Here is a 27,758-nt window from a genome sequence, read left to right on the forward strand (position 1 = left end):
CCACTCCCACTCTCGTCTACATTGCCGACTAGGCCAAGAAGCTAACTGAAATAAATAATATTACAAACTGCATTTAAACTGTCTGGTTTTACATTCTTAAGCCCATTCATGCAGCGGTGATTGGAGCACAATCGATCAAAGCTAGCATGTCTGCGGTGGGCGAGAGTGGATAAAAAATTAGACTCAGTGGTTTACTAGTTACTTCTTTGTAATTCGTTAATATGGATCAACAGTTTATTTATTTCCAGTACTTCAAAGACCCTAGGAGTGCGGGGTTTTACATGAGGGGCAGGCTTGACAGTATTGTCGCGATAAACAAAAAAAATTCAAAGGCGGTTCTGAAATGGCTTGGGTTAGAGTGAACGACGATGTCAGCAGAAAGATCGTTCGTTCCAGTCGGTGGCTGTCATTACAAAAAATGAGTTGAGGTGCATTGTCGTTCGCACATGTGGCGGATAAACGGCCAAGGTGTGGATGATGCGACTGGATGTTCGATGAATCGGCGTGATGACTGCTGTGCTAGGTGATAAGGCATGATAAAATTTATGAAAATAACAGTCTTGTACTGTGATAGTCATCGCCATCGACATGCACCTGTGCGTTGTGCGACGAAGACGAAGTACGCTGGGCTCGCCGTTGCAAGGTCCTGTCCTCACAGCTCTCCATCTGAGCTTCAATAAACGCCCTATTACAATTGGCGGAGGTGCCGGAAACGATCCCACCCAAACTGGAACTGCGAAGCCGTACACTACCCTCTACGACCGCCATGCAAGACACTTCGACGCTGCCGGCCGTTCCACCCACGATCATGTGTGCTGGCGTCGTGCGCCAGCGTGACCCTTGCCTGTTCAGCGGCACGGCCGATCAAGATGTCGACGACTGGCTGTCATCCTATGAAAGAGTAAGCACCTACAACAAGTGGGATGACTCATACAAGCTCAGTAACGTCATATTCTATCTGACGGACGTGGCGAACCTCTGGTTTCGCAACCATGAGGCTGACCTGTCATCTTGGTCGACATTTAAAAAGAATTTCGCGGAAGTGTTCGGCCGCCCGGCAGTGCGTAAGCTTCGTGCCGAACAACGTTTACACGATCGTGTTCAGCGCGCTGATGAGACCTTTACCAGCTACATAGAAGACGTCGTTGATCTCTGCAAACGAGTCGACCCGGCCATGCCGGAAGCAAACAAAATCCGCTACATCCTCGAGGGCATTTCTGAGGACGCCTTCCAGATGCTGGTAGCGAAAGATCCCACCAGCGTTAGTGAACTTGTGAAGCTTTGCCAGAGCTACGACGAGCTCCGCAAGCGGCGCGCTTCTAGGCGCCGCTCCAGTGTGTGCGACGAAGGCGTATCCGCATTAGCCCTGGGTGGTTCGCCAACTTCTGAAGGGAGCCCGCTGAATCAAAAAATCAAAGATTTTATTCGTGAAGAGGTCGCACGTCAAATCTCACTCCTTCCCCATTTTCAAGACTCGGGGCGCCTCGTTCCTGAACTGGCTCCATCTTTGGCCCCTGCTATACGCCGTGTCGTGCAAGAACACGTCGCTGATGCCTTGCCGTCCAACCCCGTGGTGCCGCCTGTGACGGCACCTCTCACGTATGCCCAAGTAACGGCTAGGCCACCACCTTCGCCCACGTCTGGCTCCTATGTGCAGGTCCCTGCCTACCGTTCACCGCCGCATGCTGAGCCTTCGTTTCAAGCCCCACCCTCAAGGTTCCGCCCACATCCTATGAAACCTTGGCGTACTACGGACAACCTTCCGATTTGCTATGCCTGCGGTCGGCCGGGCCATGTTGCGCGCCTTTGTCGCCAGCGCCTCCAACCTTCACAGCCTGACATTCGATTTTACCCGTACGATACCGACTCACGCTCGCAAATGATTCCGCCCGGTTCTCAATTTGTCCCACAAGATCGCCAAACCTATACCACTCGTCGATCACATTCTCCTCGGCGCCGATCGCTTTCTCCAATGCTGCGACGTTCTACCAGCACCGTTGAGGGAAACTAACAGTCGCAGTTCCGGGGGCAAGAACTGCGCTTGTTTCGAATTCCTCAAGTCCTCCATGCCGTCCCGCTAATGTTATCAAAGTTTCTGTAGAAGGCGCCACAGTTCTCGCTCTCGTCGATACCGGTGCAGCCGTCTCCGTCATCAGTGAAGCGCTCTGCCGTCGAATTCGCAAAGTGACCACTCCGATTTCCGACTTTTCGCTCCGCACCGCCTCATCACAGCACATTCACCCCTCCGCATCTTGCACAGCCCGTGTGCTCATTCAAGACGTCTTGTACCCCATCGAGTTTATTGTTCTGCCGAACTGCTCGCATGATATCATCCTCGGATACGATTTTCTATCGACTCATCAAGCCGTTATTGACTGTGCTCGTGCACAAATTGCCTTCGCCCCCCTCTGTGATGCCCCCTTCTGTGATACCCCTCCCCGCACTGCAAAACTTCTCGTCGCCCATGACACCGACATTCCTCCGTTCTCTGCTGCCCTCGTACCACTGTCTTGTGAGTGGGTAACTCCTTTGACTGCGATTTTTACACCTTCCGAAGCCACCTCCCGTCATCCCTGCCTCCTTTTTCCGTTCGCTGTTCTCGAAATTCAAGACGGCAAGAGTGCACTTTACGCCTCGAACCCATTTTCTTGCCCAGCAGTCCTGCTCCGTGGCGAATGCATTGGACGTCTTGAAGAGCTTGATCCCAGTCATATCACCACTCTTGCTGACTCAACCCCCTCCTTCGACGTTAGTCTGTGCTCTTGCGATGTTGCGACCGCTTCGACGCCCTCCGACGTTTTCCAACATGCTATTGATGCTGATCTTCCACTTGCGCAACGTGATCAACTTGTCGCCCTCTTGCAGAACTTCGCTTCTTCATTCGACTTTCCTCAAACTGACTTGGGCCGCACGTCTGTCGTAGAGCACACCATCGACACCGGTAAAACTGCACCTTTGCGCCAGCGCCCCTATCGCGTGTCGGCTTCGGAGCGCCAAGTAATTGCTGATCATGTGGACGACATGCTCCGTCGGGGTGTCATTCGGCCATCCCACAGTCCCTGGGCGTCTCCAGTTGTGTTGGTACCTAAGAAAGATGGCTCCTTCCGGTTTTGTGTCGACTACCGCCGGCTCAACAAGATCACGCGCAAGGACGTCTATCCTCTGCCACGCATCGATGACGCACTAGACTGCTTGCAGGGCGCCGAGTTTTTCTCCTCGTTGGATTTACGATCTGGCTACTGGCAGGTGCCAATGGCTGACGCTGACCGCTCTAAAACTGCCTTCATCACACCAGATGGATTATATGAATTCAACGTCATGCCCTTTGGGCTTTGCAACGCCCCGGCCACATTTGAACGCCTCATGGACACTGTGCTTCGTGGATTCAAGTGGCGAACCTGTCTTTGCTATCTCGATGATATCGTAGTCTTTTCTACCGATTTTCAATCCCACCTGCTCCGACTGAAGGACGTTCTCACTTGTCTCGCTACCGCCGGCCTCCAACTGAATCTGAAGAAGTGCCGCTTTGCTGCTCGCCGACTAACAATTCTAGGTCATGTCGTTTCTAAGGATGGCATTCTTCCCGATCCCACCAAACTTCGTGCAGTTGCCGAATTCCCACGCCCAAAATCACTGAAGCAGCTACGAAGTTTCATTGGCCTATGCTCCTACTTTCGCCGCTTCATCTTAAATTTCGCCTCTATTATTGCTCCTCTCATCCAGCTCCTCTCCGGTAGCTCCGACCTCTCCGCATGGACACCTGCTTGTGATGACGCCTTCAACACTTTACGCCGTCTTTTGGTTTCGCCTCCCATCCTCCGCCACTTCGACCCGAATGCGCCAACTGAGATTCACACTGACGCTAGCGGTATTGGGATAGGCGCCGTTCTCACCCAACGCAAACCTGGTATCCGAGACTATGTGGTGGCGTACGCAAGCCGCACCTTGACCAAGGCAGAGTCCAATTATTCTGTTACGGAAAGAGAATGCTTGGCCATTATTTGGGCCATCGGCAAATTCCGTCCGTATATCTATGGCCGACCATTTTATGTGGTCACTGATCATCACGCTCTGTGCTGGCTGGCGTCCCTCAAGGACCCGTCCGGCCGCCTTGCTCGCTGGGCTCTTCGCCTCCAAGAGTATGACATTCGTGTCATATATCGCTCAGGCCTCAAGCATACTGACGCGGACGCTCTTTCGCGCTCACCGCTGCCTCCCTCTTCGTTGCCTGATGAGATCTGCGCCTACGATTTGTCTTCGCTTGCCACTATTGACATGGCCACGGAACAGCGGCGCGACCCGTGGATATCTACACTTCTGGACTTTCTTTCAAGTCACTCTCCAGGTCGTCTGTCTCGGGCGCTTGCCCGCCAAGCTCACCATTTTTCAATTCGTGACGGGCTGCTCTATCGCCGCAATTATCTTCACGACGGAAGGAAGTGGCTTTTAGTCATCCCCCGTCATCTCCGCGCCGAAATTTGTGCTGCTTTCCATACTGATCCCCAGTGCGCCCACGGCGGAGTGTTGAAAACCTACACGCGCTTGCGTCTACGCTTCTTCTGGCGTGGAATGAACCGCTTTGTCCGCCATTTTGTCCGCTCCTGCCAGTCTTGCCAACGCCGAAAAACTCCTCTCAAGTCCTCTGCTTCGTTGCAGCCGTTGCCCTGTCCTGCCCGTCCGTTTGATCGTGTCGGCATAGATCTATACGGTCCCCTTCCTACAACTTCAGCTGGCAACCGCTGGATTATCGTGGCAGTGGATCATCTAACCCGCTACACTGAGACATCATCATTGCCCTCTGCTTCCGCACGCGACGTGGCTGCCTTTATTCTGAAAAACCTGGTTCTTCGCCATGGTGCCCCTCGCGAACTGCTCAGTGACCGCGGACGCGTTTTCTTATCAGACGCTCTTGAGGCTCTCCTGAAAGAATGCCGCATCATACACCGCACCGCTACCTCGTACCACCCTCAGACGAATGGACTGACAGAACGTTTTAACCGCACTCTCGGTGACATGCTGGCTATGTACGTGAACACCGACCATTCCAATTGGGACCAAGTTCTACCGTTTGTTACTTACGCATATAACACCGCGACACAGGCCACTACTGGATTCTCTCCATTCTTTCTCCTTTACGGGCGCGAGCCACCCTGTACTATGGACACACTTTTTCCCTACCGCCCTGACGTTTCCGAATCTTCCCCGCTATCCGATGCCGTCACGTACGCAGAAGAATGCCGTCAGCTCGCCCGCTCTCTCACAACAGAAAATCAGTGGCAACAAAAATACCTCCGTGATACCGGCGAATCTTCGCCATATCTCCCGGACACACTGGTGTGGCTCTGGGTGCCCTCCACAACCCCTGGCCTTTCAAAGAAGTTTCTTGCTCGCTACCACGGGCCATATAGGGTCCTCCAGCAAACATCTGCAGTCAACTACGTAGTTGAGCCCGTCACGCCCTCTGCGGACTTGCGTCGCCGTGGTCGTGAAACAGTTCACGTGAACCGATTGAAGCCATTCTATGACCCCGCTGTGCTTTCCGCGCCATAAGTCGCCAGGATGGCTCCTTTTTTTTACCCGGGGGGAAAATGTACTGTGATAGTCATCGCCATCGACATGCACCTGTGCGTTGTGCGACGAAGACGAAGTACGCTGGGCTCGCCGTTGCAAGGTCCTGTCCTCACAGCTCTCCATCTGAGCTTCAATAAACGCCCTATTACAGTCTAGATATTTTACGGCGTGCTTGCAAGCTTAGGAGACCAGCATTAGCTTTTAGATTAGTGGAGCTAGTATTACGAGAATAGTCAGAGAAGATAAATCTATCTGCACAGTTTTATGTTAACTCTATGGTAGATATCAGGTTTTGAAGATGCGGGTCCCACAATGCGCATACGTACTCCGATTTGGGCCTTACAAGAGTTACATAAGCTATATGTTTAACAGAAGAAGGTGCCTGAGCTAGGTTACGCCGAAGAAAGCCAAGTGTGTGGTTAGCATCGTTAGTAACGGATCTAACGTGAGAATGCCATGTAAGATCACTGCCAAATTGTGACATCTAAATATTTCAAAAAAGATACCGATGAAATAATAGTTCCGTTTAGTAAGTAGTTGTACGAAGAATAGTGTTGGCGTCGGTGGAAGGTAATTAGGGCCGTCTTGTTAACATTTAGGGTCATTAAAAATTTCGACACCATTCCTCAACTTTGGCCAGATTGGCCTGAAGAGCCAAATTATCAGTAGGGTTATGTATGGGACGGTAAATAACACAGTCATCGGCGAAAAGGCGGATATTGGAAGAGATGCAGCAGGTAGGTTATTAATATAAATAAGGAAAAGAAGAGGACTAAGTACGGTACCTTGGGGTACACCGGAGAGAGCAGGGGTGAAGCTGGAAGAGTAATCGTCAGCGAGAACAAACTGGGAGCGGTTAGTAAGGAAATCTTCGATCCAATTAAATACAGAGGCATTTAAGTTAATTTTGGGGGAGTAATATTTGCCCTCCCAAGGTTCATTTCTGAGGATTGAGTTAATCCCGAGAGAGTAATATTTGCACTCCCAGAGATCATTTCTGTGGACCAACAGTTAATCTTTGAGAGAGTACATGTGCTCTGCTTAGTCTGATTTTCGAGGATCAACTGTTAGTCCTTAAGGGAGTAACATGTGCTCTCCTTAGGACCATTTTCGAGGATCAGATGTTAGTCTCTTGGGGAGCATCTGCAAGGAGCAATCGTTCCTTCTCCTACAGTTCTTTCTTTGGAGACTAAATGCTTATCCACTTGTAGTTGGTCCCCAAAAGGATTACTGGTTATGACAAACCAGTTGGTCCCCAAAAGGACTAACCTTACTAAACCGTTTAGTCCTTTTTTTTCTTAGAGTGTAGTTCTACGAACACCGAAGCTGTTGGCGATCAAAAACGATGCTCCTCTGATCCCCCTTCAACTCCGCACATGCCGGTGTACAAGGGAAAAATTAGAACAATAGGTGAGGACGGCACCATAACGCATCCTGTCTCGCCCACGTCACTAGGGGGAGCCCAAATGAGAGAGAGAATACAGAAAGCCCAACTGATGTCAACGAGAAGGGGGTGGATATGAAGAGCCAGTGGGGTGTCGCTGTAATTGGTCGCGAGCTCTCGCCAAGAGCATTAAAGAAGCTGTTTGTAAATCGCAGTGTCCACGCAGAAGTTTTTATTTCATGTATGTATGTATGTATGTATGTATGTATGTATGTATGTATGTATGTATGTATGTATGTATGTATGTATGTATGTATGTATGTATGTATGTATGAATGTATGAATGTATGTATGTATGAATGTATGTATGTATGTATGTATGTATGTATGTATGTATGTATGTATGTATGTATGTATGTATGTATGTATGTATGTATGTATGTATGTATGTATGTATGTATGTATGTATGTATGTATGTATGTATGTATGTATAACTTTATTAAGGAGCCGGCAAATGGCGAGTTAAAGCGTCGTGACGCTGGCCAAGCGTCGACCCGGGGTTATGTCCTACTCTGCACTACCTCATTAGGCCCGCTTGTGGTGTGTTGTGAGGCTTGTGCTTTTCGAGCGCACCCCGGGCCTGCTGGACGGCCCATAGTTGAATGTCCTTGTCTGTATTTTGCACAGCCCTTTGAAGTTCCGGCGGGTATGTCCTGGATGCAGATTCGGTCGGGAACCTGGCACAGTCCCGCATGATGTGCCATTGGTCCGCCGGACCTACTTTACATACACTGCACATATCACTCGTGTAGATGTCTGATTGGAGGATGGCCGGGGCTAGGAGTGACCCGGTTTGCATTTGCCTTATGATGACCGCCTCCTCCCGACTGAGTGCCGGGTGAGGCGTCATTCTCACAGCCGGTTTTTCTCTCCTCCGTCGCCTCCGTGGCGCCGGCGCTCGCCCGAGAAGGGGAGTTAATGGTGCCAGTACTCCCAGAAATCGGGTGGCCGGCGCCGTGGGGTTGCTCCAAGGCGCCGCCGGTCCGGCGAGCGGCGGACTCCGCCCCACGAAAGACAGACCAGTGAGCGCGCTCGCTTCTCTCACGTGACTCTACGTCACGGCTTGCGTGTCGCGACCGAGCGAGAGCTGGCGGAGCGGCCACGCGGCCATCGCGGGCTCGCATGCAGACGGTAGTAAAGTGAGCACTTTAACGCCGGTGCGCGAACACACACAGAGAGAGAGAGAGAGAGAGAGAGAGAGAGAGAGAGAGAGAGCGAGAGAGAAAAGCGGTGGTTGCCCTCCTGTTTGGTGCCCCGCGAAGCGCGCGCTGACAGAGACAACAGATGCCGTTTCTTTCTTCTTTTTTTGGCACCGGGTGTCGCAGCTAAACACGACCTCCTGCAAAACTTTACGATATTTCAGTTGTATGTTTGAATGGGTGTATCAAAAGAAATCTTGCAAGTTCTGTCGACCCATTCCTTTATTGATATATGTTCCTATAGATTTCTTCTATTTCGCTGACTGCCATGAATAATATTATGGATGTGCGCATTTATGCTGAGCTTGGATACTGGCTTGCTATATATCCGTACCCATTTGTTGTTCCGTAGTACGTACGGTGTTTGTACTGAGGCTGACATAAGAAGGCGTTCCAACTCTGAACTGCTGCGAGAAGTCGCGACACTTAAAGCGGAACATAAGAGACGGGGAATTTTTTATTCCTGAGATGCTGAGGTAGCACTATTTTCAAGTAGTAGATTTGGAATTTCATTCCTTTCATTTTGGAGCTACGCAAATGGTACCTCGTTGCAAAGAGTTAATCTGGTAGTTTTTCTCGCCAACCTAAGTCGATCCAAACGCAGAACAGGTTCTTGACAAATTGAAATCATGTAAAGCATGTGGCTCACAAGTTGAGCTAAGAGCCATTATATAGACACAACCAGAACCAAAAACAAGTACGGAGTTCGAGGCAGTAAAGATTTAGATGGACGGAAAACCTGCTGGCTAGGCAGGCGAAGAAGTCAAAACGACTGCTGCACAGGTGAAGAAGGGAAAGGAAGAGGTAATGGGCGAGATGAGGAAAGGAGCAGAGGAGAAAAGTGAACAAACAAAAGAGAGAGAAAAAAAAATGGAAACAGCGGGTAAATGCCGCGGCAAGAAAACTTCGTCAAGGGGAGGAAGTCTAAGAAAGCAAGTAAAGAAAAAGCATATCAATGGGGGAAAAAAATGTAAGAAAAGGTCGCAATCTCCGCGCAAGACAGAGAACCCTTAAAAAAAAAAAGCTGTGACGAAACTGCGTTTCAAGAGGAAGCCACAGCTTTTGAAGCCGTTTGGCTGGCACTTGCAGGTGATAGCGAAATATTAAGCGCTACCTTAATATTGCCGCGAAACCTTCAAAACAGTATTTGTTGTTTTTTTTTAACAGCCGCCGGCATACAGGCTTATCACTCTGATTCTGGACCGCCTATCAGTTCCGTAATCTTTGTTTGTTACTGCTCGATGTCGCGAGTCACACCTTTATCAGTTTTGTTGTAGCGCAAGACGCACCGAGATCTGTCTCGAAGGTTCCGGCCACTCGCGTGTCTTTCCACAATGTTCCAGCCCGTGCTGGTAGCTGTTTGCGACGTTATCTAGATTGTTCGGTGCAGCCTTTAAATTGAGCGTTGCCGAGTGTGACGGGCATTCTTTGTCCGACGACCGACGAGCACGCTTGCTATCGCCGCCGCCGAGTTGCTTAGTTCTTTTGCGGGCGCAAGTCAGCCCAAATAGAGTTTCTTTAGTGCAATCATCGACCCCTTCATTTGTGTCGTCGACCTCGTCACCAATACGTGACATCTGGTGGAGGTGCTGCCTTTGTTCCTTCAAGCGAAGACCCAAGCCGTGTTCCTGTCGCCCTGGAAGACCAGCCTACAGGTAACCTAGCCAGCCACCGACTTCAAGGCCTAAAACCCGAACACGGTCTGCTGCTCGACCCCATTCGACCTCGGAAGGCGTCGACGCTGACAGTGGCCCAGCATACATCACCGGTTATTTTCGTCCAACCCCGGGAGCCACCCTGCTTCCATGGACTACCGGATGAAGATGCGGGAGATTGGATGGACCTTTTCGACCATGTGGCAGATTTCAACGGCTGGAATGACGCCTCGAAACTTAGGCAAGTCTACTTTGTTCTTCAAGGACATGCCCGAGTTTGGTTCGAAAATCATGAGGCAACTATGAAGGATTGGGAGACTTTCAAGGAAGCGTTTCTGACTGCCTTTTCAAGCATCGTCCGAAAGGAAAAAGCCCAGGCCCTTCTTCAGTCAAGACTGCAACTTCCTAACGAGTCTGTCCTGGCGTACGTTGAGGAGATGAAGCGCCTCTTTCGCCGCGCCGACCCTAACATGACTGAAGGTGAGAGAGTCAAAGTTTTAATGCGAGGTGTCAAAGAATCGCTTTTTGAAAATCTTGTCCGAAATCCGCCAAAAACAGTGGCGGAATTTGAAACGGAAGCGTCTGCCATCGAGAAGACGTTGTACACCCGGATGCGCCACTACGAGCGGCCACTTCAGCCAGACTACTCAAGCCACTACCCCAGCGCATCTGCAAGTGGAGAGAACCTTCGTGACCTCATCCGGGAGATCGTGCGAGAGGAGCTCCGCCGAATGCAGCCATCATCGCAACAACCCCAGGTGGCGACGCTCGCGGACGTCGTCCGTGAAGAAGTCCAGCAGGCGCTGGGCGTTCCTGAAGCGACGGCTGCGACTGTTCCAGCACAAGAGGCAACAGCGATGAACTATGCTGGTGCATTACGTCGTCCTCCGCCCCGACGTGATGACTTTCCGAGCCCTCGCCGCTACCGGCCTGTTCCTGAAAACCGCCCCTTGGCTCCCGCCGGCCAAGCCTACCAACGACCAACAAGCCCCAGGAAGTGCGACGCATGGAGGACAGCGAACAACCGGCCATTATGCTTCCGCTGCGGTGAGGCCGGCCACATTCTGTGGCACTGCCCGTACCGACGAATCGGTCTCCGCGGATTTGCAGTCGACGCTCCACGACCACGCCCAGGTGAACGACCGTAAGAAATCGACAACTATCTGCGTAGCGGTGAGATTGCGCCACCAAGCCGTCGATTCAGGTCTACATCGCCGTACAGGGCCCGCTTTGCGTCGCCAGGACGTAACTATGATGATAGCGTGCGCGGAAGGTCCCCAAGCCCCCTAGGGGAAACTAAAGGCAGCAACCTGTGGAGGTGAGGTTGCTAAACGGCGAAAAGACGAAGATCCTCCGCCGCCGACGACCACTAACGACGACGCAACCATTTCATCGCCGCTCCACACGACGACATCGACGACAACACGACCAGAGTGCAAGCAGACACCGCCGCCCAGCGAAGTAACAACAGTATGCCCCGGACATGACCTGAAGAAACGACGGAGCCGAGATCGGACACTAAGGCCCACGTGCAATGCGAGGACGCGAACAAGTGACCTCGAAGTTGATGTCGACGGTCACAGTCACTGCCCTAGTAGACACCGGAGCTGACTATTCAGTCATTAGTGGACCGTTAGCCTCTCAGCTCAGAAAAGCTACCACCGCTTGAGATGGCCCGCTGATTCGCACCGCAGGTGGCGACCTGATTACTCCATCGCGACGATGCACTGCAAGAATAACCGTAAATGGGCTACTTACCTCACTAGCTTTGTGGTCTTGCAGCAGTGCTCCCGCGACGTGATTTTAGGCATGGACTTCCTAAATGAACATAGGGCTATCATCGACCTGCGATCCAAGCTCATCAAGCTCTCTGCAGACAAAGCCATTCCTGCTACGACGACGTCGATGCAACACATCGCTCTAAACGTCCTCGATGAAGAATTGACCGTCCCGCCCCGATCAAGCATCGCAGTCTGCGTAGGTAGCGCAAACATCGAAACCGCTGAAGGCATCGTCGAAGGAAATATCCAATTGCTCTTAGAACGAGGTGTCGGCATCGCAAGAGGCATCGCGAAATTCCGGAGAGGTCAAGCTCAGGTGCTGGTAACAAACTTCACCGAAGTATACCGGCATCTCAACAAGGGCACGACGATCGCTTTTCTCGACGAATTAGCCGACCTCAAAGATGTATTCGCCCTCCACGACCAAACGCTGGAAGACGCACCGGACCAATTCCGTCAGTCCAAATTTGACATCAACCGGGCATTGACCCACAGCAGGAAAGACCAGATTCTCAGTCTTCTTCGAAGCTACGGGGAGTGCTTCTCGTCATCATCGAAGGTACGACAAACACCACTGGCCAAGCACCGCATTATAACGGACGAAGACGCCCGACCTCTGCGCCAAAGCCCTTATCGTGTATCGCCGCGAGAACGCCAGGCCATTCGCGATCAAGTTGAGGAAATGCTGCGTGATGACGTAATCCAGCCCTCGAACAGCCCCTGGGCGGCACCAGTCGTTTTGGTCAAGAAGAAAGACAGCACACTTCGCTTCTACGTTGATTACCGCCGCTTGAATAGCATAACGAAGAAGGATGTCTACCCGCTTCCCCGCATCGACGATACTCTCGACCGGCTCTGCAATGCAAGGTACTTCTCAACGATGGACCTGAAGAGCGGATATTGGCAAATTGAGGTCGACGAAAGAGATCGCGAGAAGACCGCATTCATCACACCGGACGGCCTTTATGAGTTCAAGGTGATTGTCACCCGTTAATAATTAGGGGGATATTATTAACGATGCGCCGTAACGGGCGCACACTCCCAGACACCCTTAGAGTGAGTGGGGATAGCTGTTCCGGTCGCGAAGGAGATGCCCTCGACCTGCGTGGCAAGCTCAGCCGGAATTCAACTACCTTGTAATGACAGAAGGGGGTGGTCGTTTGGTGCCCAGCGGTCGCCGGTTCAAACCAGAGTAAGGATCGGAGTCAGAAGTAACAAACAAAACACAATTTATGCACAGCAAGAGACGATACAAAGGAATACACAAGATCACTTGAAATATAACAGGCGAGAGGTTCACAGAATACAAACGCTAAGCATGCAATTACACAGGTATCCAATAACGTAGAGGCTTTACAACAGATGAAACACGAGAGAGTACATAGACAAACACCAAATTGTTCACCGGGCACTGTTGCAGTCCGACGCCTCAAGAGTCGCGATGTGGCCGCCATACGAGACGAGCGCCGCTCCCTTGAAAGTCCGTGGGCTTGCCAGCAGCGGGTGATCCCCGGGAGTCCAGCCGAAGCACAGGCGAATACGTCACAAAACACGGACGAACTGACTGACTGACTGACTCAACAAGCGGCGCGGTCGCTTTAAATAGGGCGCGCCGCGTCTGTTTGTTAACATGCGCCAAAGCTAGCGCGCACACACACATAGCTTCGCTGGTTATAGCTCCCTCTTCTCCTCCCGTCGAGCCACGCGTCGTCATTGGCCAGGTCCCATAGAACCTTCCCGAAAGGCCTGGCACATTCCAGGCCGATGAACCACCGTCCTCCCCGGGCAATGGGGAAGAGGGTCACGGCCACGCGTACAAAGCTACGCGCTCTCCCGCGCGGGGAAGGGGCTTTTCTCTCCATGCTCTCCACGCGACGCCGCGCGCGCCTAGCGCTGTAACATTGATGAAAATGGGCGCCGATTTCGTGACACTGCCCCTCCCTTAAAGAATATTGTCCCACAATATTCACAATAACCACGAACATCGCGCGCACATGCATGCGCTCACAAGTATATGGGGCAAATGTCCACAACACACACATTGCACAGATTTCACAAACTGCAATAACACATTACAAAATTCACACATCAATGCCATGATGTTCACAAACATAGCACCACGCTGTCGTCAGATACACAAAAGAATCAACAACACACAGCTCTTCAAATGCGAAGCGCACAAACCCACGGCATGCTTTCGCCTATACTTCCAAAAACGGCTTGTGGCTCTTCCTTCGAACAGGTGAGCTCCTCTCAAACTACCTAGCACGCCAGTTCTCTTTCTTACGAAGCACTGGTACTTCTTTCTGACGCGTGTCCTGCTGTTCTTCCTCATTCGCGCTTTGAGCTTCCTTATATTGTCTGTTTGCCGATCAGAAGTAGTTTGGCCCTTGTATCTGAGGCTCCCAACAGGACGCTCGCGGAGAGAAATGTTGCCTGCAGGCCTAATATTATTCCGTGCCGGCCGCCCAGTTTCTTCTCTGTTTGAGCTGTTCTCCTTGCGCTTCAAGTCCTTCAGTAACTTCTTCCTTTTCTTTCTTCTTGACTTTTCCGGCTCCATTTCACCTGACTTGGCAGGTTTGAAGTTGTTTCTTTCCATTTTCACTTTTATTCGCACCTTTGGCCGAGAAACGTTTGATCCGGTTTTACCCGCATAATCAGAACATTGCTGTCTGAAAGGAGCGTCTTTTTGAGAACTTCGTTCTCCTTTAATCCTTTTCATTTTCTTTCTTTTCTTCACGACCTCCAGTCGTACTTTCTCAAAGCAGGACTCATTTTCAACTGGGAATTCTTTCTCTTCACATTTTTTTACTTCTTGTTCCTCAAAATTTTCTTTGAATTCTTTCATCGCAGTGCAGTCTTCGCTTTCTTCCATTTCTGAATCCTCAAGGTTAGGATGTGCACTGTCACCTTCATCCAAGCTTTCGTGCTGACTGCTATTTGAAAGCTCCTCATTCTGGCTGCTGGAGCTATTTTCTACAGCACCGGTGGCTGTCGACGAATCGGTTGTATCCCTGTACATCCTAATATAAGGAAAGGTAACTTCCGGAGGCTCGGTAATACCTTTCAAACGCCGAACCTCAGCCAGCTTCTTCAGAAGGATATTTCTCTCTTTTAAGTATTCTCTTTCTTTCTCAAGCCTACGCTTGTTCCATTTTCTCTCTTTTTCGGCCTGCTTCTGCAGCCATTCCTTCTCTCTTTCTGCTCGTTTCCTGAGCCATTCTTTCTCTCGTTCTTCTTCTTGTCTCTTTGCCTCTGCTTGTTTCCTCTGCCATTCTCTCTCTCTTTCTTTCTCAGCCTCTTCTCGAACCTCTCTTTCTTTTCGGTCCACCCATTCCCGCAGTTCAGCTCCTTTGAGACCTTTCTCTAGGCCCAACGCAATAATCTCCTTGAGATTCATCTTCAATCTGAACTGCCTAATGCTAACACATAGCACTCTCAATGGACCTTACACAACCGCTTCAGCGCGGTACCTCTTGCTATCGCTCTGCTGCTGCACCGTTTACGACCTCTTCGTAAACTCTTCCAACTCGTTCTCCGTCCTCTGAGCTTGAGTGCACCAAACGTCCTGTCACGGACGCCAGAATAATTGTCACCCGTTAATAATTAGGGGGATATTATTAACGATGCGCCGTAACGGGCGCACACTCCCAGACACCCTTAGAGTGAGTGGGGATAGCTGTTCCGGTCGCGAAGGAGATGCCCTCGACCTGCGTGGCAAGCTCAGCCGGAATTCAACTACCTTGTAATGACAGAAGGGGGTGGTCGTTTGGTGCCCAGCGGTCGCCGGTTCAAACCAGAGTAAGGATCGGAGTCAGAAGTAACAAACAAAACACAATTTATGCACAGCAAGAGACGATACAAAGGAATACACAAGGTCACTTGAAATATAACAGGCGAGAGGTTCACAGAATACAAACGCTAAGCATGCAATTACACAGGTATCCAATAACGTAGAGGCTTTACAACAGATGAAACACGAGAGAGTACATAGACAAACACCAAATTGTTCACCGGGCACTGTTGCAGTCCGACGCCTCAAGAGTCGCGATGTGGCCGCCATACGAGACGAGCGCCGCTCCCTTGAAAGTCCGTGGGCTTGCCAGCAGCGGGTGATCCCCGGGAGTCCAGCCGAAGCACAGGCGAATACGTCACAAAACACGGACGAACTGACTGACTGACTGACTCAACAAGCGGCGCGGTCGCTTTAAATAGGGCGCGCCGCGTCTGTTTGTTAACATGCGCCAAAGCTAGCGCGCACACACACATAGCTTCGCTGGTTATAGCTCCCTCTTCTCCTCCCGTCGAGCCACGCGTCGTCATTGGCCAGGTCCCATAGAACCTTCTCGAAAGGCCTGGCACATTCCAGGCCGATGAACCACCGTCCTCCCCGGGCAATGGGGAAGAGGGTCACGGCCACGCGTACAAAGCTACGCGCTCTCCCGCGCGGGGAAGGGGCTTTTCTCTCCATGCTCTCCACGCGACGCCGCGCGCGCCTAGCGCTGTAACATTGATGAAAATGGGCGCCGATTTCGTGACAGTGATGCCATTTGGCCTCTGCTCCGCACCAGCCACGTTTCAACGAGTAATGGACACAGTCCTGGCAGGCTTGAAATGGCAAATTTGTTTGGTATATTTGGACGACGTTGTTGTCTTCTCGTCAAACATTGAAGACCACCTAAAACGACTACAGACAGTGCTGGAAGCCATCAAGTCATCGGGACTAACGCTAAAAGCAGAGAAGTGTCACTTCGCCTACGAAGAACTCCGGTTCCTAGGTCACATCGTTAGCAAGGACGGTATTCGCCCAGACCCGGAGAAAACAGCTGCAATCGCACAATTCCCACCGCCTGCCGACAAGAAAGCTGTGCGCCGATTCCTTGGGCTGTGCGCTTATTATCGACGATTTGTCAGAAACTTTTCGCGGATCGCCGAACCGTTGACGCAGCTTACAAAGGCTGACGTACCTTTTAAATGGGAAGCGCCGCAAGGAGAAGTCTTCGACGAACGTAAGCGCCGCCTGCAATGCCCTCCTGTACTTGGCCACTTTGATGAAAACGCCGAGACCGAAATTCACACCGACGCGAGCAGTGTGGGCCTAGGAGCCGTTCTTGTCCAGAAGAGTGCTGGACAGGAGAAAGTAATCGCCTACGCTAGCAGATCCCTCACAAAAGCCGAAGTCAATTACTCGATGACCGAGAAGGAGTGCCTTGCAATCATCTGGGCCACTTCTAAGTTTCGTCCATACCTATACGGCCGACCATTCAAGGTGGTAAGCGACCATCACGCGCTCTGCTGGCTGGCTAATTTGAAAGATCCTTCCGGCCGCCTTGCCAGATGGAGCCTACGACTTCAAGAATTTGACATGACTGTAGTCTATAAGTCGGGCCGGAAGCATTCCGACGCAGACTGCTTATCCCGCGCTCCGGTCGATGCTCCCCCGAAGGACGATGACGACGACGCCTTTTTGGGACCGGTAAGCGCCAGCAGTTTCGCAGAACAACAGCGATCAGACCCTGAGCTAAAAGCGCTAGCCGATTACTTGGAAGGAAAGACCGCTTCCCCTCCTGGTGTGTTCAGGCGACATTTATCATCCTTCACGTTAAGCAATGGCCTCCTCGTGAAGAACTTCGCACCAAACAAGACCGCGGAGCTTCTCGTAGTGCCTAAAACCCTTCGGCAAGAAATTCTGCAGGCGTTGCACGATGAGCCCACAGAAGGCCACCTCGGATTTGCGCGCACGTTGCGTCGAATCCAGGAGAAGTATTACTGGCCGCGACTGCCTGCCGAAGTTGCCCACTACGTGAAGACGTGTCGTGAGTGCCAACGACGCAAGACGCCGCCGAACAGACCAGCAGGACTACTAAACCCGATTCCGCCCCCAATCCTGCCCTTTCAACAAATTGGGATGGATCTCCTCGGCCCCTTTCCATCTTCGGCTATGGGTAACAAGCGGATCATCGTGGCCACTGACTACCTTACCCGTTACGCCGAAGCAAGAGCACTACCAAATGGTACCGCGGCAGAAGTCGCCAAATTTTTTGTCGAACAAATTCTCTTGCGACACGGCGCCCCAGAAGTGCTCATCACGGACAGGGGAAGGGCGTTTACGGCAGAGTTGACGCAAGCCATCCTGGAATACAGTCACACAAGCCATCGACGAACAACTGCGTACCATCCCCAGACCAATGGCCTTACGGAGCGCCTGAACAAAACGATCGCGGACATGATCGCTATGTACGTCGACGCTGAACACAAGACCTGGGACGCCATCTTGCCGTACGTTATCTTCGCGTATAACACGGCAGTCCAGGAGACGACCAGAGCAACCCCGTTTAAGCTTGTGTACGGCAGGGAGCCCACGACGACGCTCGACGCAATGCTGCCGCACGTAACCAGCGAAGACAACCTTGACGTCGCCGCCTACCTGCAGCGTGCAGAGGAAGCCCGACGACTCGCACGGCTGCGTATTAAAGACCAACAGCGCACCGACAGCCGACGATACAATTTACGACGACGCCACGCAGAGTACAATCCAGGAGACCAAGTGTGGGTTTGGACACCAATTCGCCGTCGCGGATTAAGTGAAAAGTTGTTGCGTCGATACTTTGGGCCATACAAAATCCTTCGCCGCGTCGGAGCACTGGACTATGAAGTCATTCCCGACGGAACATCAGCATCACAACGGCGACACACACGCCCAGAAATTCTACATGTTGTACGACTGAAGCCGTATTACGCGAGTTAAAGAATCTGTGGTGTTTAAACTTTGCAGTGTTTATGTTTAAGTTTCTTTGTTTTGAAACATCGAGGCGATGTTTTTTTTTAAGGGGGGAGTAATGCCGCGAAACCTTCAAAACAGTATTTGTTGTTTTTTTTTTTAACAGCCGCCGGCATACAGGCTTATCACTCTGATTCTGGACCGCCTATCAGTTCCGTAATCTTTGTTTGTTACTGCTCGATGTCACGAGTCACACCTTTATCAGTTTTGTTGTAGCGCAAGACGCACCGAGATCTGTCTCGAAGGTTCCGGCCACTCGCGTGTCTTTCCACAATGTTCCAGCCCGTGCTGGGGCCGAATTACGGACTCCGCTCACAAGTTTGTGAGCGTGACGTCAAAATTACGAAGCTGTGACGCAGCCTTGAGACGTCAATCGTGACGAGTATGCGAAATCGTCCAATTACCAGCGACTTTTAGCGTGGCTCCGCCCTAGTAGTCCCGAATCCTCGGCAAACGTTGATGCCACAGTGTGGCACAAAACTGAGCAGGGACCGTCTCCTAACTTTTTCTAACACGACGCAACTAATACGCAATAAATAAAACAAACAAAGGTTTATTTTGGCAAGATACTATTTTTAGTATTGATTAACATTGAGCTCAAGTTGAAGCGTTCTTAGTTGTGTAGTTATACTTGCTATTAGGTAACTTTTGTTGCCGCGAGGGTGCGCCGGCGGCGTCATGGCGTGCACATGGCGGCCTGCAAGCAAACAGCTGATTCCCCGAGAAGGTGCTGCTTTTTTTAGTGTCGTCGGTAATCGAAGTACCGTGCAAGTGCCGTGAGCATGCTGAAAATCTAATAGAATGCAGTCGAAGTCCAGGGCCTGCAGCGATAAAATTTCATGGAGCGCTTGACACCGAAATGGACAAAGACAACTTGCGAAGGTGTTTTCGGTCGGCGCCTACTAGTATCGATGAGAAAAGTGCTTAAAGTGCAACGTGCAGGCTCCGTGGTTCTATTTGTTTCTCTTTAGGAAATGCAAGACGACTGTGAAGCATGTAGTGTAGGCCAAAATGAAACTCTGTCCTTGTATTATCATCTGTTTGTATGTAGCTGGATAGTTTAGGAAAGAACATGATCATGGGAATGCTTCCACCCCTGCCGTGACTGAACCCGAAGCCTTCATTCACTGCAGTGCCACCGTGACAGGGCTTTCGATGTAGCTTTCGTTGTAGTGTGCTCTGTATTTTTTTTTCTTTGTTCTCATGACTGAGTTGCTTTGTTTTTGAGCGATACCTTCTGCCCACACACCATTTTCTTGATGCATATGTGATGTTTTTCTGCGTACGCTACAATAACTGTGAGCACTAAAACTCGCAATATTATGCATTCAATTTGTCAGCTTTACACTGTTTAGCATTAAGCAAATGCTTTCTATGCGTCCTAACAGTATATGCAGGCCTGTAGTCCTGGAAGGTTCACTAATGGAGACTACCTTATGCAAACATTGTACATAGCACTACTTGTGTCATGTTTCTGCACTGTTAAGAGCCATACTTTGTTTCCTGCTTCTGAAACGTGCCAAACCTATGACAACTACTATGCAAGCCTGTAATCATTAAGCAACTATTATTTTGTGTCATGCCACTGAGTCGCAGTTTTATGCACAATACTTTCATTTCTTGTTTCTGAAGTGTTTCAGACCTGCGATGAGTACAGTGCCAGCTTACAGGCTCTAAAAAATTATTCGTGTATGTCTTCTCTGTGTAGCACAATCGTGCAGCACGTGCAAATAACTGCCTGTGCTATTGCAGGCAGTTGGTTTCGCTGCTGCATATTCAAGCGTGTGAAACGCTGCAGGAAAATAAAGGGGCACAGTTGATACACGTACTTCTAAAAAACTTCTGTGAGACTTTCCCATTCCGATAGGCATCACAATTGCTGCCTCGTTGTGAAACACTTTAATTATGTACTCAAACACAGGCACACACACAAACACCAACATGCACGGTTGCAAGCAACAGTGAATGGGGGGGGGGGTACGAAGACAAATTTGACTTGACAGATGAGGTTCGAGAAGATTCATCATTATCACAAAGGTTTCTGGCACAGACATGAAACGAGAAGGCGCTGCACTTGGCTGCCTGCGATGAGTTGGTCAGCTACGTGTGGTATATCATAGCCGATTGTTGTGCTGGCATTGACGCCGCAGCTGTTGCCGCACCATGGGCAGCTGTGCCAGCCAGCTCTGGTGGCAGGTTCTGTGGAACAGGCTAACATGATTCTGTATGGCTTTTCCCTAGAGGTATGCATGGCAATAGTGATCCCACTTCCAAGTAGCCGGTACACAGATGTGACCCTTTCTTGTCCAAGCCAACAGCACCCTCCTCGTCTGCAGGCAGGAAGACATCCAAAGAAGTTATGCAACACGGCACATGTTACACGCTCTGGCTGGTAGAGGAGCGTCTAGTATTTTTGCAAGCACTGGAAGCGGCTCTTCAGCAAGCCTACGCAGTTATCCACCATTAACCTTGTGGAGGTGTATGCCTTGTTCTATAGCCGTTATGGAGAGTCCGGACCGGGATGCCATGACACTGGCAGCCATGTCTCCAACAGGTGCCCCTTTCACCAGCATAACCGAAAATGGCACGCTGTTAACCACATTCTTCGTCGTTGTCGACCTCAACAGCCTCATAAACTTTAACAGCCTTGCTGACACAATGGAAGAGTCGCATCAAGTAGCTCATTGCCAGGTCTTGCTGACGATGACATTCATGGGAGTGCAGACAATGAATGATTGAAAGTTTCAGCAGCACTGCTGTAAGGACAGCCTTGCACTTCATATCGGTATAAATGGTGCCCCATTCCTACTCAATACAGGCATCAAACACACGCATTCCCATATTCGTTTCTTACGTAGGCATTTCAAAAATGTACGACGTGTCTTACGTTTCAGCTTTTATAAAAGCCCAAGAACGGCAATACATGTGAGGCATGTGGAGCCTACCGTAACTTATTTTGCAAAGAGCAGCACGGCTCACTGTCGTGAATTCGACGCCTCGCAGAAGGCCTTCCTCGGCCTGTGTCATGCCTGTGTGCAGCCGAGAAGGCCGCCAGAAGAAAGCATCATGCCAAGATACCACGTAGGGAGGTTCATGGCCCAAATCATGTCGGCATCTCATATCTGAAAACAGGGACATCACAAGGCTACTCGTAGACGCCCGATGGGCCGTCGACAAACCGGACGACGCCCGGTATGCTGCCGTGACGAAGGAAGCCTTTCTTCGCCGCCGCCTTGCTGCATGCCGCAAACGCTTTCGAAGTGTCGGCTGCGCGAGGCCGATGTTCGCCTCGTTGCCAGTAGCGGTTTGGAAGCCACTAGGAGCTCGGAAAAAGCGCAGTGCACACATTATCTGCCGCCACACAGACAGCGCACTCGGCCGCACACACCTATCTCAGTTCGTCGCGTCGCACAGTCACTGTCCTATATCCTTCTCGAGTAGCAACATGCGTCGAAACATCTCGCCCGGCACGTCAAACAGTCTTCGTACACCGTCCTTTGCCGATGATCGCGTCGGGGCGCCGCCGCTACCGCCTCACGAGAACGCCGGCCGCCGCATAGACCGCCGCCATTTTTCCTTTGTGAGCGCGCTCACAAACGAGTTGTGAGCGGCTCGCGTCGCTCACATCCCCCGCTAACAATTGGCCCGTAGTCGACGTCACCACTTCAAGTGTGTTCATGACGTAAACAGCAGACGTCGATGATGTAAAGGACGGCCACTCCCACCGTTTTGCCTCTGGCCAATAGGAAGATTGTGAGTGTGAGTGTGATTGTGAGTGTGAGCCGTCTGTAATACGGCCCCTGGTAGCTGTTTGCGACGTTATCTAGATTGTTCGGTGCAGCCTTTAAATTGAGAGTTGCCGAGTGTGACGGGCATTATTTGCCCGACGACCGACGAGCACGCTTGCTATCGCCGCCGCCGAGTTGCTTAGTTCTTTTGCGGGCGCAAGTCAGACCAAATAAAGAGTTTCTTTAGTGCAATCATCGACCCCTTCATTTGTGTCGTCGACCTCGTCACCACTACGTGACAATATCACGAATGGTGGTATCGACAGGAACATTTCATTGCTGGTGAACAATGCTTATATTGATAGCAGTCTTGAGTAGCGTGGAGTTGCGTACAGCTACTGAAGCACCAAAGCACGAGAGGCTAACAAAAAATGCCGATTTTATTTAACTTTGCAATATACAGGACGTCACAGATAACCTCGACTTCCGACAGATTTGCGTGAAATATTATTTTAGTCGGCGCCATTCTAACTTGATTTTTTAATGCTTGTATCAAAACCATCTTGCCATGTTGTAGCGAACAATTCTCTTATCGATAGAATGGTTCATTACGTTTTCTGTGATGGTGCTGATTGCAAAGAATAATTTTATTGGAGTGAGCATAACTTTCTGCTGTTTAATACATACTTGCTATAATTATACTCATTTTTTTTTTTTTTTGGTGCAGTACGCGTGGAGTTTGTACCGTTACCAAAGATGAGATGAAAACGCTTTCTAGCAACAAACTGCTGCTCGAGCACGTGAGACAGCACGCTTTTTTTCCCCGTACAGACGCGGAGTACACGACTTCCACCGCTGCAGAGAGGGCAGCCGCCCTCCGTTTTTTTTTTCTTGCAGGAGAAAAAAAAAGCGCTCTGACGTAGTCACGTGGGAGCGGCGAAGCGCCGCCCGAACAGATTTGACGGCGTCCGGCGGCCCTTTATGTTTGAACATCGCGCCGCTCCATCCGTCGTGCGGTGTCCCCTGCCAGTGCCGCCGCGACGGAGAGAAGCACCGGCTGTGAGAATGAGGCCTGAGGCGGCGGAATTGTCCGTCGAGCTAGGCGGTGAAATTTAGTCACTTCCTCGTAACTGGTCATTCGGTCTTTTGTTTCGACCCACCATTCGGAACGGTCCCTCTCGGGGGAGCGGAAGGTAAGCTCTCGCGCCGCCGAATGAGCCGTCTCGTTGTGATTCGGTGAGGATGCACAATCTCCCGCGTGCGCCGGGAACCACTTGATGTGGATAGTGTTGCCGCGGTCTTGGAGCTGGAGCTTACTGATGATGGCGGCCGCCGGCGCGCACACTCGCCCCTTTAATTCGTCTAGAATACGCACAAAAACGACCACTACAGATTTATTACCTTAGTATATTTAATTCCGGCTTCAGGGTCCCTAAATAATGATAAGCAAACGCGTTTCTTCGTGCCTAAAAGTAGAGCGCCGGGCACGCGCGACCCGTGATATGTAGTGAGTAGTAGTAAGTGGTTTTATTGAATAAAATAATAATGAAGTAAGGAAAAGATTTTTGCCTGCCCCGGCATATGCTATCAAAATGAACGGAAGCACCTGAACTGGGGCGGCGGAAATAAAGGGATATCAAGGAGACTCTCCGAGCGGGGCCCAGGGAGAGACCCCTCTGAGACATCGCAAGGTGCGTACGCTACTGTTGTTGTCTGCCGGTCTTTGATCACGCAGACCACTGTGTACTCGAGTTCGTCCGCTTCGGGTCGTACCTAAGAGCGCAGCTCGAGCCTGTCGATCGTGATCCAACGATCCGCGACAGGCGTACCTTGCGGTCTCTCTCAAAGGAACCGTTTGTTAACCGCAAGAGAGAGATCACAGCACGCCCTTGCATGCTTGCGGCGCGCACTCCGTGTCACTTCGTGCGCTCAGGGAGCCTTGCTCCTCGCGCGCTCCCGGGACATGGCGACTGAGTATGTGTGTGTATGTGCGTTTGTATATATGTGTATGTGTGTACGTGTATGCGTGTACCGCTGGAGGATGGCGTTTCAATAAACGTCTCCTTTGTGAACTTGGAGGCTTGTGTCCTTGCAGCGAAGTGCTCTCCTCTCTTTGGAGGTTGAGTGCGCGCTGCGGTGTTTCAGTGGGTGCGTGGTGACGGCTGATCGGGGCTCCGGCTCGCGCGACGCTCGAACCCGCGGTGGTTGGTGGCCAATGCCCACCTAGAAACCACAATACATAGAACTGCTTGAATACTACAGGCTGTCTCGCCGTACATTACCTCCCCCTTCTCCCACCTTGTCAACTCAAGAAGCAGCAACTTGCCGCCGCCTGCAAACTAATACCTTTATTACACCATTTCCCCTAAACCTCTGGTACCCCTCCCTTTATTCCCCTGATTGCCGACATTGCGTTGAGCGGGAAACGCTCTATCACATGGTTTGGGCGTGCCAAGTTACCTCTTCTTTAAGCCCTCTCCCCCAACCCTGCATGGAAGATTGAGAGGCCGCCCCGCAGGACCCCTGCCCAGAGCGCCAGCAATGGATGGCTCGCCGCGCTTTTACTGCAGCCACGGCCAACGGGACCTGGACTGAAGGTCCCCCCCTCTCTCTGACTAAATAAAAAAAGATGTTTTGTCCTCCTAGCAGGCTTTTGGCAGCTCCTGCTAGCCCACATCGCCTAGTGTCACGTGGGTGTGATGTCACAGCGTCACGTGGGTAACACGTGGCTAACGGAGCGCTACGCTGAAGGCTCGAAACCTAGAATAGTATTCATCATCATCAGCCTGACTATACCCACTGCAGGGCGAAGGCCTCTCCCACGCTTCTCCAATTGACCTGGTTATGTGCTAGCTGCATCCACTTGACCCCTGCGAACTTCTTAACCTCATTCGCCCACCTAACTTTTTGCCGCCCCCTGCTACGCTTTCCTTCCCTTGGAATCCAGTTTGTTACTCTAAGCGATCATCGGTTATCCTCTCTTCGCACTACATATGTCCTGCCCATGCCCATTTCTTCTTGATTTCCACTAGAATGTCAGTGACGAGTTATTTCTCTGACCCACTCTGCACGCTTCCTATCTCTCAATGTTACCCCTACCATTTTTAGTTCGATAGCCCTCTGCATTGTCCTCAACTTAAGTAGACCCTTCTTGGTTAGCCTCCACGTTTAAGCCCCATAGGTGAGTACAAGTAAGATGCAACTGTTGTATACTTTCCTCTTGAGCGATACCGGTAAGCTGCTAGTCATAATCGGCGAGTTGTTGCCAAATGCGCTCCATCCCCATCTTATTCTTCTTGCTATTTTCTTTTCATGGTCCGGATCTGCGGTTACTATCTGTCCTAAGTAGACATATTCGCCTACTACTTCCAGTGCTTCGCTACCTAACGTGAACTGTTGTTCCTTCCCGAGGCTGTTGAATATTACCTTAGTCCTCTGCATATTGATTTTCAAGCCTGCCTTCCTACTTTTCCTGTCTAGGTCATCAATCATTATTTGCAGTCCATCCCCCGAGTTACTTAGCAAGGCAATGTCAACAGAAAATTGCAGATTACTGAGGTATTCTTCATCTACCCTTATTGCTAACTGCTCCCATTCCAAGTCTCTGAATACTTCCTCTAAGCAAGCTGTGAATAGTACTGGGGAGATTGTGTCTCCTTGCCTAACACCTTTCTTTATGGAAATTTTGTTACTTTCTTTATGCAGAACTATGGTTGCTGTGCAGCCACTATATATATATCTTCCTGTACTTTCGCGTACGGCTCGTCTACCCCCTGATTTCGCAATGCTTGCATCCCCGCCGAGGTTTCTACTGAGTCAAATGCTTTTTCGTAATCAATGAATGCTATGTATAAGGGCTATTCTGAGCATTCTTCTATCACCTGGTTGATGGTATGGATATGATCGATAGTAGAGTACCGTTTCCGAAAACCTGCATGATCCTTTTTTGATTGTAGTCTAAGGTTGTCCTGATTCCATTAGCGATTACCTTAGTAAATGCCTTATACGTAACAGACAGTAAGCTGATTGGTCTGTAATTTTTAAGCTCCTTAGCGTCCCCTTGCTTATGAATAGGGATAATGTTTGCATTCTTCAGTGGTTCCGGTATCGTCTATGGAACCCAGGCACTGCGTATACAGAGTTGCCTGTTTTTCTTTCACGATATCCCCCCCATCCTTCAACAAATCTGTAGTTCTCTGATCCTCTTCAGCTGATTTCCCCCTTTTCATAGTTTATGATGCTTTCTTGACCTCGTCCTTCGTCACTGGTTTAACATCTGACTGTTTTTCCCTACCGCCAATCTCGTTACGGTCCTACTTTGGCTACTGTAGAGATCTGTATAGAACTCCTCGGCTACTTTGAGTATCTTGTCCATATTCGTGATGACGTTGCCCGCCTTGTCCCTTAGCGCATACATCTGGTTTTTGCCTATGCCCTATTTCTTCTTTACCGTTTTAACGCTTCCCCCGCTCTTTACAGCATGCTCAATTTTCTCCATGTTATACTTCCTTATATCGGCCACCTCGCGCTTGTTGATTAGTTTTGATATCTCTGCCTATTTTATCTGGTCTGTTGGATTGAAAGCTTTCATACTCTGGCATTTTTTAATCTTTCGTCTCCTTAGACAGCTTACCGGTATCCTTTCTAAATATCCTACCGCCTACTTCTACAGCGCACTCAGTTATGATATCTCTGAAATTATTGTTTATTGTTTCTAGGGTAATGTCGCGATCCTCGGTCAGAGCTGAATATCTATTCTGTAGCGAGATTCTGAACTCTTCTGCCCTGCCCCTCACCGCTAATTCATTCATGGATTTCTTTCTTACTAATCTATTTTGTTCCTTCTTCAGATTTAGACTCATTCGGAACCTCACCATCCTGTGGTCACTGCATCGCACTTTCCCGATTACCTCTACATCTTGCATAATGGCGGGGGTTGCACATAGTATGAAGTCAATATTATTATTATTCTCCCCATTAGGACTTTTCAATGTCCATTTCCGGTTGTTCCTTTTGCTGAAGAAGGTATTCATGACACTTCACTTATTATGCTCTGCAAACTCAACTAGCACCCCCCCCCCCCCTGCTATTCCTAGAACCAATGCCATAGTCACCTGGTCTCCTGCCTGCTTTTTCCCTACCTTGGCATTGAAGTCGCCCATTAGTACAGTATACAACGTTTTTACTTTTCACGCATTGCCGATTTTATATCTTCGTAGAAGCTTCCAACTGCCTGGTCATCATAACTACATGTAGGTGCATAGGCCTGTGCAACCTTCAGTTTATACCGCTTATTAAGCCTAATTACAATGCCTGTCACCCTGTCATTAATACTATAGAATTCATCTATATTACCTGCTATATACTTATTGACAAGGAAACCTACACCTCGCCTCTCCGGTAAACCTCGATAACACAGTGCATGCCCGTCCTTCAGTACAGTATATGCCACATTCGGCCTCCTAACCTCACTAAGCCTATTTCATACCCTCTAGTTCCTCTAACAGCACTGCTAAACTAGCTTCACAAGCTAGTGTTCTAGCGTTAAGCGTTGCCAGGGTCAGTTACCAATGGCGGCCTGTCCAGCGGAGCCAGGAT

At 50.4% G+C, this 27,758-nt stretch overlaps 1 pseudogene; it reads right to left on the minus strand.

The window, feature by feature from the left end:
- LOC146201127 (uncharacterized) overlaps positions 1 to 27,758 on the minus strand; it is a 46,229-nt pseudogene that overhangs the window by 17,633 nt on the left and 838 nt on the right.

This window comes from Amblyomma maculatum, chromosome 2, assembly GCF_055883805.1.
Source record: "Amblyomma maculatum isolate TAMU_Amacu chromosome 2, ASM5588380v1, whole genome shotgun sequence".
Taxonomy (NCBI): Eukaryota; Metazoa; Arthropoda; class Arachnida; order Ixodida; family Ixodidae; genus Amblyomma; species Amblyomma maculatum.